Here is a 9239-nt window from a genome sequence, read left to right as displayed (position 1 = left end):
AAGTGAAACAGCTATCACATTTGAATAATTAATCATTTCTGCAAAAATAGGCAGAGTGCCCTCTGTATTTTGAATAAACCAGTTCTTCAAAAACTTGTAAAAAACACTTCAAATATTTGGTTCAATCCCCACACTCCAATATTCAATCAACACAATAAGTTTCTCAACAATTGTCAACTCAAATCCACAATAATTTTCCAGTGTTTTCAAAAGCTGAGATAAAAGAAATATATTATAATATTTACAAACTAAAATATTTTATAAATTTAGGTTACAACTTTAATGTACAATTTTAATTTACAACTGCTAAAAATCAAGAACACTATATACATACAGTGAACATACATTACAATACAAAATGCAAAATATGGTATACTTAATATACCTGATGAACTCTCACTGAAGCACTAGCAACCTAGTCTGCTGCCCTGTCAGTCTGTCTACCTGCTACAGCAATAAAAAGCTATCGCTGAGCCAATGTCTCAGTGGTGCACAACATTAACAAAATACAACTTTAAATCACAAATCATAAGTCATATAAATAATGGATACTTAAAATCATAGTTAAATTCAAAGACAGTGAATGTCAATAAAAATTTAAACTCCATTTCACAATATCACAATAAATATCAATAAATCATACACACACAGCTTAATCATGTTGCCAAAGTTCAATTCATCCCAAAAGCCGATGGCTTGTGAGGAATTCAATTCATCACAAAAACCGAAGGCTAGTGAGAAATAACATAGCTAGCTAGCAATAATATGAGTACTCATTCTATTTGTCCAAAACAGGCACACACCTCAACACTTCAGCCAGAGAGGGAATTCAATTCATCCCATTAGACAAGCTAGTGAGGAATTCAATCAATATGCATGATAGCTATGGTTTCAAACCATTTACAATGCTTTTCAATCAATAATTATCCATCAAATATCATTCAAACAATTTTTCACAATTTAAAACAATGATATACAAATAGTCATAATTTATTTCAATTGAAAATTCAAAAGAAATAACTGTTGTTCACAAACCTCTAATAAATGTCTCTTGGCTCTGACTCAGTGTTTCCTTCCCTTTCCTTGAGTCTTTGCTAACTGAAACACATAATTTAAAGTGTTTCAGTACTCATTTAAACCGTCTCTAAGAATAAAGCTTAGTAATTAACTTATTGAATTCTATTATTTCCTTAGTCAACCTAAGATGTTGACCCTTGAGGCACTGTAGGTGAATTAGGTTTTAATGTTACCAATATGTCACATTTGTAGCCTTTTAGTATTGGTACATGTTACCAAATTCATTTCCAACTATGTTGCATTTTATTGTAATTTTCTGAATTTTGGTATACTAATTTGACCTAACCGGATGACCTAGTTCCCTCTGTTTTCGGGTTTTGATCCAAACAACAAACTTGTAAGTCTATGTCTTATTACACGCGGGACAAAATTTCAAGTCATTCTAAGTTGTGTAGACCAAGTTATGGTCAATTTACGAATGCTGGACATAATGCATCAAAATGGTAAGTTTAGGTCATTTTTAGGTCACTTTTGGTTCGGCCAATTTTTGGACCTAAACTTGTGCAAGCTATTTGGATTGGTTATGGTCACTTATTGGTGTTTGTGTCTTCATAAGAGTTGTAGATATATGTCTCAACTATTCATGGTAAAAATTTTAGGTCAATTGGACCTATTTTGAGTAAGTTATGGTAAAAAAACTAACTACTGCCCAAATGGTCAATTTTCAGGCTTTCAAAGCACTAATCTGGATTTGGTCATTTTTCAAGTCACCTTCTAGGCAGAATTCTGGTAAGCTTCCTTCATGAAAGTTGGCACATTTTGTGCCTAGTTTTACCTCCAATTGGAGCCACACACTTAAGGTTGTAAGCCAAAACATACACTGCCATATTGTACATTGTTCACCCTTTACCAATTACACATCCTATGCTTAGCAAGTCACTCTTCCATGCCAATTCTGGTTTGTACCATAAATTAACACATTTAGCAACTCATTTTTGGTCATTTTGGCAGCTTATAACCATTCTCAATATGCACACTATAACCCAAAATTTTCCAAGTCCAATTACAACAATTAAACACATTAATGCACCTCATTTACATGTCCAAATTCAAACCTTAATACACACATACATGCTGCCATCCATAACAACATAATTCAACAATATAATTCCATAAACCAAACCATGAAACAACACATTTTGATCTTCTTCATAAGGTTGCCACAAGTTTATACATACCCATCAATTTCCACTTTCACTTTTTAAGCTTACAATTCAAACCTTACACATAGAATTCAACTTTAATACAATTAAACATTTAAATCATCATCCAAACCACTATTTACATACAAGAAAAAAGTTGTTCATGGTGAGTCCTCATGGCTGCCAAAATGTACCCCTCCATTAATTTATCAAACATGAAAAATTCCTCCACAAAATAACTACCCACCACAACAATTCGAAGTTTATTGAAGTAAGATTTGAAAACACTCACTTACCACTTTTGAAGCTTGATCAAAACCTCACTAAACCTCTTAAAATTGTTATCAAACTCTTCCTTATGAGGTGAGGAGCAAGGTTAATGAAGGAACTTAGGGGGAAAATGGCTTAAACAAGCTTGCATGGAGCTTGGTAGATTCGGCCATGGAGGATTTCTTTCAAGGGAGTTTCATCTGGTTTTGGGAGGTTGAAGGAGATGAGTGATTTGCTGTCATATGATGTTTAATGGTCCACTTTAGTGGTGTTAGTGGAGCACTAATAGGATTAAAAACATTTTTTTTTCATGTTAAACTTCCATAATTTAGTTTTTACCCCCCATTTCTTTCACTATTCTTATAATGTATCACAATTAAATTTTTCGTGACATTTCTAAATTGTAATATCATTTATTTTTAATGGACATTTAGGTCGAAAGACAACTCGGGGTTTCAAATGACCACAATACCTCTGTTCGGGTTGCATTCCCAATTTTTCAGTAACACCGAGTTTTGTCGTTTTCTCGATTTCTCGTTTTTCTTTGTACTAATTAATTAATTTTTCTTTGATATTTCTAATGATATTTATGCTTCAATAAGTCTTTAATTATGTCTTAAAAATATTTTCCAGGGTACCTTGCAGGCCAGGGCTAGTTAACGGTCCACGCCGCAACTTCCCGGTGCGGTCATCTATCGCTATGGTTCTCGGCTCGTTTAACTTGGTTACTTTTCATTGTATTATTTTTCCTTTATTTTTCTTGTATTTTCTTTTCTTGTATTTCATTATTTTATGTCTCCTCACCAGTATTTAAGTGCAGTTTTAGGCATCCTAGCTGTTCGGACAGACACTGGTCGCTAGAACAGTAGAACGCACTACCGAACATAGGGGTGTTACAAGTAAACTTTACTTAGTGGACACTAAGTGGCACTATATAAAGACACCTAAGGAGTAGAATTTTCCCACTCACTTCATCACTTTCATCAAGCTTCTCTCCCATGGCCGAATTGAAGCTCTCAAGTGTCCTCCATGGACGTCCATGAAGCAAGCTCCATTTCCCTACCTTTAAGCCATTATTTCTTCAAAATCCCTTCATGAAAAATGATCCTTGCACCATGGGCAACATATAGGCATCAAAAAGGAGAGGAAATTTCAAGGATTTTCCAAGCTCAAGTTGAGGTTAGTGCTAGTTTTTCATCCCTTGCTTCATTAAAGTTTGTACTAAGGTTGAGATGAGTTGAATGGTGAAGAAATTTAAAGGATTTGATGAGTTATTGATATATTCAATTTTGGACAGCCATGAAAGTTTGTTGTGGTTGAGTTTTTCTTACCTCTAATGGATGGAAATTAAGGTTGGTTAACTCAAATGGAAGTTGTAGTAGGCTAATGTCCAAGTATATGTATGTTAGTGCTTGAATTAAGGGTTTAAAAGTGAACTGTGATGCTTTAGTAAACTGCTATGTTGGGTAGCCTTAAATATCATGAATTTGTGTGTGAGTTTATGAAATTTATCAATGAAATATGATGGTGTTGAATGGTGGGCAGTTTGTGTAATTGCCATGGAAGTGTATGTGTGATATATGTGTTGTTGTACATTGAATTTGGGTTGAAGTAAATATTAAACATTAATGGTGTATTGTGTGCATTGAGGACTTAAGTGTTATGCCCAAAATACTTGTTGGAATTGTGTACAACATATATAGAAGTGCCAAGATTAAATGTTGAAGTATTGGGAGGAGGAGTATTATCAAAATTGGAAGTGTGATGTTCAAATGCAGGTTGTGTATGTTGGCAGCACCTAAATTAGGTCATAAGTGTAAAACTGTGAACCCAATTGGTATGAGGCCAATGGGGGGGGGGGGGTGAAACTAGACACCAAATAGGCCAAATTTCATGTAGAAATGTTGCCAAAATTCTACCTAGAAACTAACCTTAAAAATGACCAAATCCGGAATGGCAACCTTGCAAACTCAGATTTTTAACCATATGAACAATAGTCATTAGAATGACCATAACTCACTCAAAATAGGTCCAATTGACCTGAAACTTTTACCATGGATAGCTTAGACGTAGAGCTACAATTCTTATGAAGACACCAAAGCCCAGAAATGGCCAGAACCAAGTCAAATAGCTTGCACAAGTTCGGGTACCAAAACTACCAGAACTAAATGTGACCTAAATTTGACCAAATTTTGCACTAAAGGTATAATCTGTCCAGTTTTAGTAAATTGACCATATCTTGGTCTACACAACTCAGAATGACTTCAAATTTTGCCCAGAGTTCAATAAGACATAGAGCTACAATTCTTATGAAGACACCAAAGCCCAAAAATAGCCAAAACCAAGTCAAATAGCTTACACAAATTCAGGTGCCAAAACTGCCAGAACTAAAAGTGACCTAAAATTGACCAAATTTTGCACTAAAGGTTCAATCTGTCTAGCTTTACTAAATTGACCATATCTTGGTCTATACAACTCAGAATGACCTGAAGTTTTGCCCAGAGTGCAATAAGACATAGAGCTACAATTTTGCTTCTTTAACCAGAAGCTAAAAACCAAGAGAAATAGGACTTTAAGCTAGACCAATCTAGCACACAAAATTTGAGAATTTAACAATTACATAAATGATGCTTGAAGTAATTTGGCAATGAATGCCAACTTGTGAAAAGGGTAAATTGCATTATATTGACAGCATATTGAATAGTAAATTGTGACATGTTGATACTGGAATCAACTTATCCATGATATCTAACAAGGTCAACATTTTCATTGACCAGTGAATTGTATAATGACCAGTAAACCCTAAAAATAAAGAAATAAATATTTAATCTTGTAATATGCCCTAGTTTGCCTAGTTGACTAGTTTGGATAGGTTGGCATGCTAGTAGGATTCTAACAGCTGTTCTGTAAATGGCTTTACGTCATATTGTGTTTTATGGCTTATTATGCCATATTATGATTTTAATAGCCTATGGCTATGCAGATTGTATTATTATACTTGGCTTATTGCCTGATTGATTATATGGCTTTTTAGCCACACTGTTTGCACACCGGGAGATACTTTGTGACCAATGGTGTGATGGCCCGAGGAACTAGGTACCCAGTGCTAGTATATCCGTTTATCCAGTCTGGTCAGTGTATAGGCTACACGGGCAGTCAATTAAAATATTATTCAATTCAGGCAGTTAAGTATACGCAAATTTCAGTATAATTAATTAAGTATTGAATGAAGTGAGTAAAAGAGATTAGCAATAGAAACATAATAAAAATATAATTTGCAGAACCGTAGAGACTTGAAATACAATACAGTTATAATAATTTGTATACTGGGTAGTATTTCTGAAAGGTTATAAACTTAGCACTTCCAAAGAGGAACAAACTAGTATATAAGATAGTTGATGCTAGAAATACTATACTAATTTAAATTGATTCTTGAGTATTCGGAATATGATTTATTTCTTTCTTTATTTGTATATATTATTTCTTGTTGTATTATTGCACCACTAAGTAGAAATGCTTAGCGCAATGAAATTGCTTCCTCGCGTAGGTACTGAAGGTGAAACCAATAGACTGTCGACTGAGATTTTTTGGAGTGCAGATCTGCAAAAGTGTCAGAAGAGTTCAAGATTGTCACCTCCTCAGTAATGCATGTAGATAGGGCTCATTTTAAGCATGTTTTCTAATCTGTACATTATAATTACTGCTTGTATTGTAATGTGAATTAGTAACTGTAATTTCATTTGTATATCCAGTACTTGATAAATTTATGTACTTAATTGGCAAATTATATAAGTTAATGAAATATAAGAATTCTAATATTTGAATTGATTATCTAATCATAATGATTCTGAATGAGATTGAATTTGAGAAATTTTGAGACTGAATCTAAGTTTGAGAAACTGATAAGAATGCCTTGAGATAATCTAAGTTATGAATTTGAGCATATATTGAAACTGCTTTGGGCAGGTTCAGAAGAACTGTTAGTCCAAAGTACAGCCGGCACTCTGCTAGATTATCATTAAAATTTTTAAAATTTTCAAATTAGTCAGATTTTGATAAACGGTAAAAATAGCCTAAACCTCAGATACAATTTTTGAACAAGTAAATCAAGAACTATAATGAAATCAGATAAGATCAGGTGCTCCGGCACTCCGTGTGACACGCCTTGCTCGGCTACACTGCAGACGGGTGAGGGGTGTTACAGTAGTTCCATCATTAAAATCAAATATTTTACCATATCCAAGATGGATTTTCCTAATAGCACACCTATAGTTGGTGTGACCAAACTTGCCACAATAGTGACAATGACCATTGAACCTTCTTATTCTTGGTCTATGTGCATGAGAGTGTGAATATGGTCTCATGTGACCATTCTTTTTATGTCCATTATGCACATGTGAGCATGAGGCATGGTGAGTGGGATAATGGTTATAAGGCCTAGTAACATGTCCCTTATGGAAGTTTGGTCTAGGTGCAACACTCTTAGATGTATATGTCCTACTTACATTTTGTCAGGAAGCATATTGATGAATTGAGATCTTTCTAGTTTCATTTCCACTAGATGTCTTTGGTTCTTGTCCTCTAGGATTAGAAACCTTTAGATTAGGCGTTTGAGGACTAGTCTCATTAGAACTAGATGCTTTAACAAAGATGGTTTTAGAAGGAGGTGCTTGGGCAAATTTACTATAGCCAAGTCCATACTTGATGCTAGGAGACCTTTGAGAGTCCAAAATTGCATCATGTTTGTCCTTTCCTTTAGCAAATTTGGAAAGAGAATTTTTTAGCTCAATAATTTCATTTTTCAATTTCTCATTTTCTAATGAAAGCTCATCTAAGGATTTTTGCACATTACTATGTAAAGGTTTATCTACCTTAGATGTGGTCTCATTATCTTTCCTTAAACTAGCAAACTCACTTTTCAAAAGTTTATTTCTCTTATGAATTAATTCTATTTCATCATTCATAACTTTAAGAGCATTAACTAGTTCATCATAAGAAAATTCAACAATATCGTCATTTAAAGTTACCTCATTGGAGCTTTCCTCCATTGCCATGAAGCACATTTGAGTAACTTGATCACCATTGATCTCTACACCTTCACATCTTGTGGATATTGAACATTCCATGCTTCTTGCTCTTATTGATTCTTTTTCATCATCTTCCAAAACAATTAAGCACATGTCAATTATGGAGTGTTCTTTGAAGCTTTGTTCATGAGCGTTATCCACTTGTGGTATTTGCTTCATTTTTTGATGAGAGGAATAGTTTTTGGTGTACTCAACTTCATCAACTTGACAACAATGGCTAGAATTATACATAGAATCAAGAGAATCCCATATATCTTTAGCATTAGAGCATTTAGAAATTTTAGCATAAGAAAAATAATTTAAAGAAATTCTCAACATATGCATAGCTCTTATATTCAAAGAAAACATATACTTATCATGCTTACTCCATTCACCCTTTGTCTGTGGCACATGCTCACCATCTACTACTTTGATAGAAATGAAGGGACTAGTTTCAATTATATCCCATAAATTCACTCCTTCTAATTTAAGGAAGTAATACATCCTATTCTTCCAATAGAACAAATCATGTCCATCAAAGAAAGGGGGTTTTACTATTGATTGACCTTTTTGTGCATTAGGGGTTGCCATTGATCTTTGCTCTAAGATGATTAAGTCTTTGAATGGAGACCAGCTTTGAGACCAGCTCTGATACCACTTGTTGTCGCTTGTAGCAACCTAAGAAGGGGGGGGGGGGGAATTGGGTTCTAATTGCAAAATTAAAGACTAAAAGAAATTTAGACACAAAGAAGAGTAAAGGAAGAATGATGACTCAAGAAATTTATAGAGGTCTGGCTATCCCAAGCCTACGTCCTCTTCTCAAGGCACTTTTTGAGAGTTAACTCCACTAAAATTCTTCTTTGGGTGAAGAATAAACCCCTTACAATCACCACAAGAGCAAACCCTTGCTCTTTTACAAGTCCCTTTACACTCAAGAGCTATTTAAAGCTCTATCACACTTAAAATTACAATAAGTGCTCACAACAACCTTGAATGAACTCTTAGGACAAAGAATTTACAACTCAAATATCAAGTTCTCAAAATTAACTATGGTAGCTCAAGTTCTAGAGGATTGAAGAAAATCTTTAGAATATAATAAATTTCCAAAGAGATTGTTTTTCTGAAAAAAAACTTATTTCCAGTCACAAATGGTGCCTATTTATAATTTTTGCTAGAAAATAACCGTTGGGGGTGCATTAAATGCTAAACTAGCCGTTCAATCACCCAAAGCTCTATTTTATAGAGTTGCAAAAACTCAGGTTCTACTGCCAAAGTTATTTACTTTAGTTGTTGAAGGTTGGAGTGCTAAAAAATAGCTTTTGAAAAGTTCCCACTTTCGGATGCGGAAGTTCCCACTTTCGGCTGCCATAGTGCTCTCCAGATAAAATGACTTTCAACGCTCAAAAACCATGATTTAAAAAATAAACTTTGGAAGCTGAACTTCCCACTTTCGACTGCCGAAGTGCTCTCTGGACAGAAAGTGTCAAAAGGGCACTTAGGCTTCGAAAATGCATAACTTTTTGACCGGAACTCAAATTTTCGATCTGTTTGAACTGTTGGAAAGATAATTTGATAAACTTTTCAATGAAAACACTTTCAAAAACAAATTTGCATTTCCCAAATGTGAAAATTTAATTTTACTCTCCCTTGATCAAGAAAAAGTTACAAGTAAAGACACCAAGAA

This window comes from Hevea brasiliensis, chromosome 1 (genome assembly GCF_030052815.1).
Source record: "Hevea brasiliensis isolate MT/VB/25A 57/8 chromosome 1, ASM3005281v1, whole genome shotgun sequence".
Taxonomy (NCBI): domain Eukaryota; kingdom Viridiplantae; phylum Streptophyta; class Magnoliopsida; order Malpighiales; family Euphorbiaceae; genus Hevea; species Hevea brasiliensis.
Note: the sequence above shows the minus strand (reverse complement) of the source record.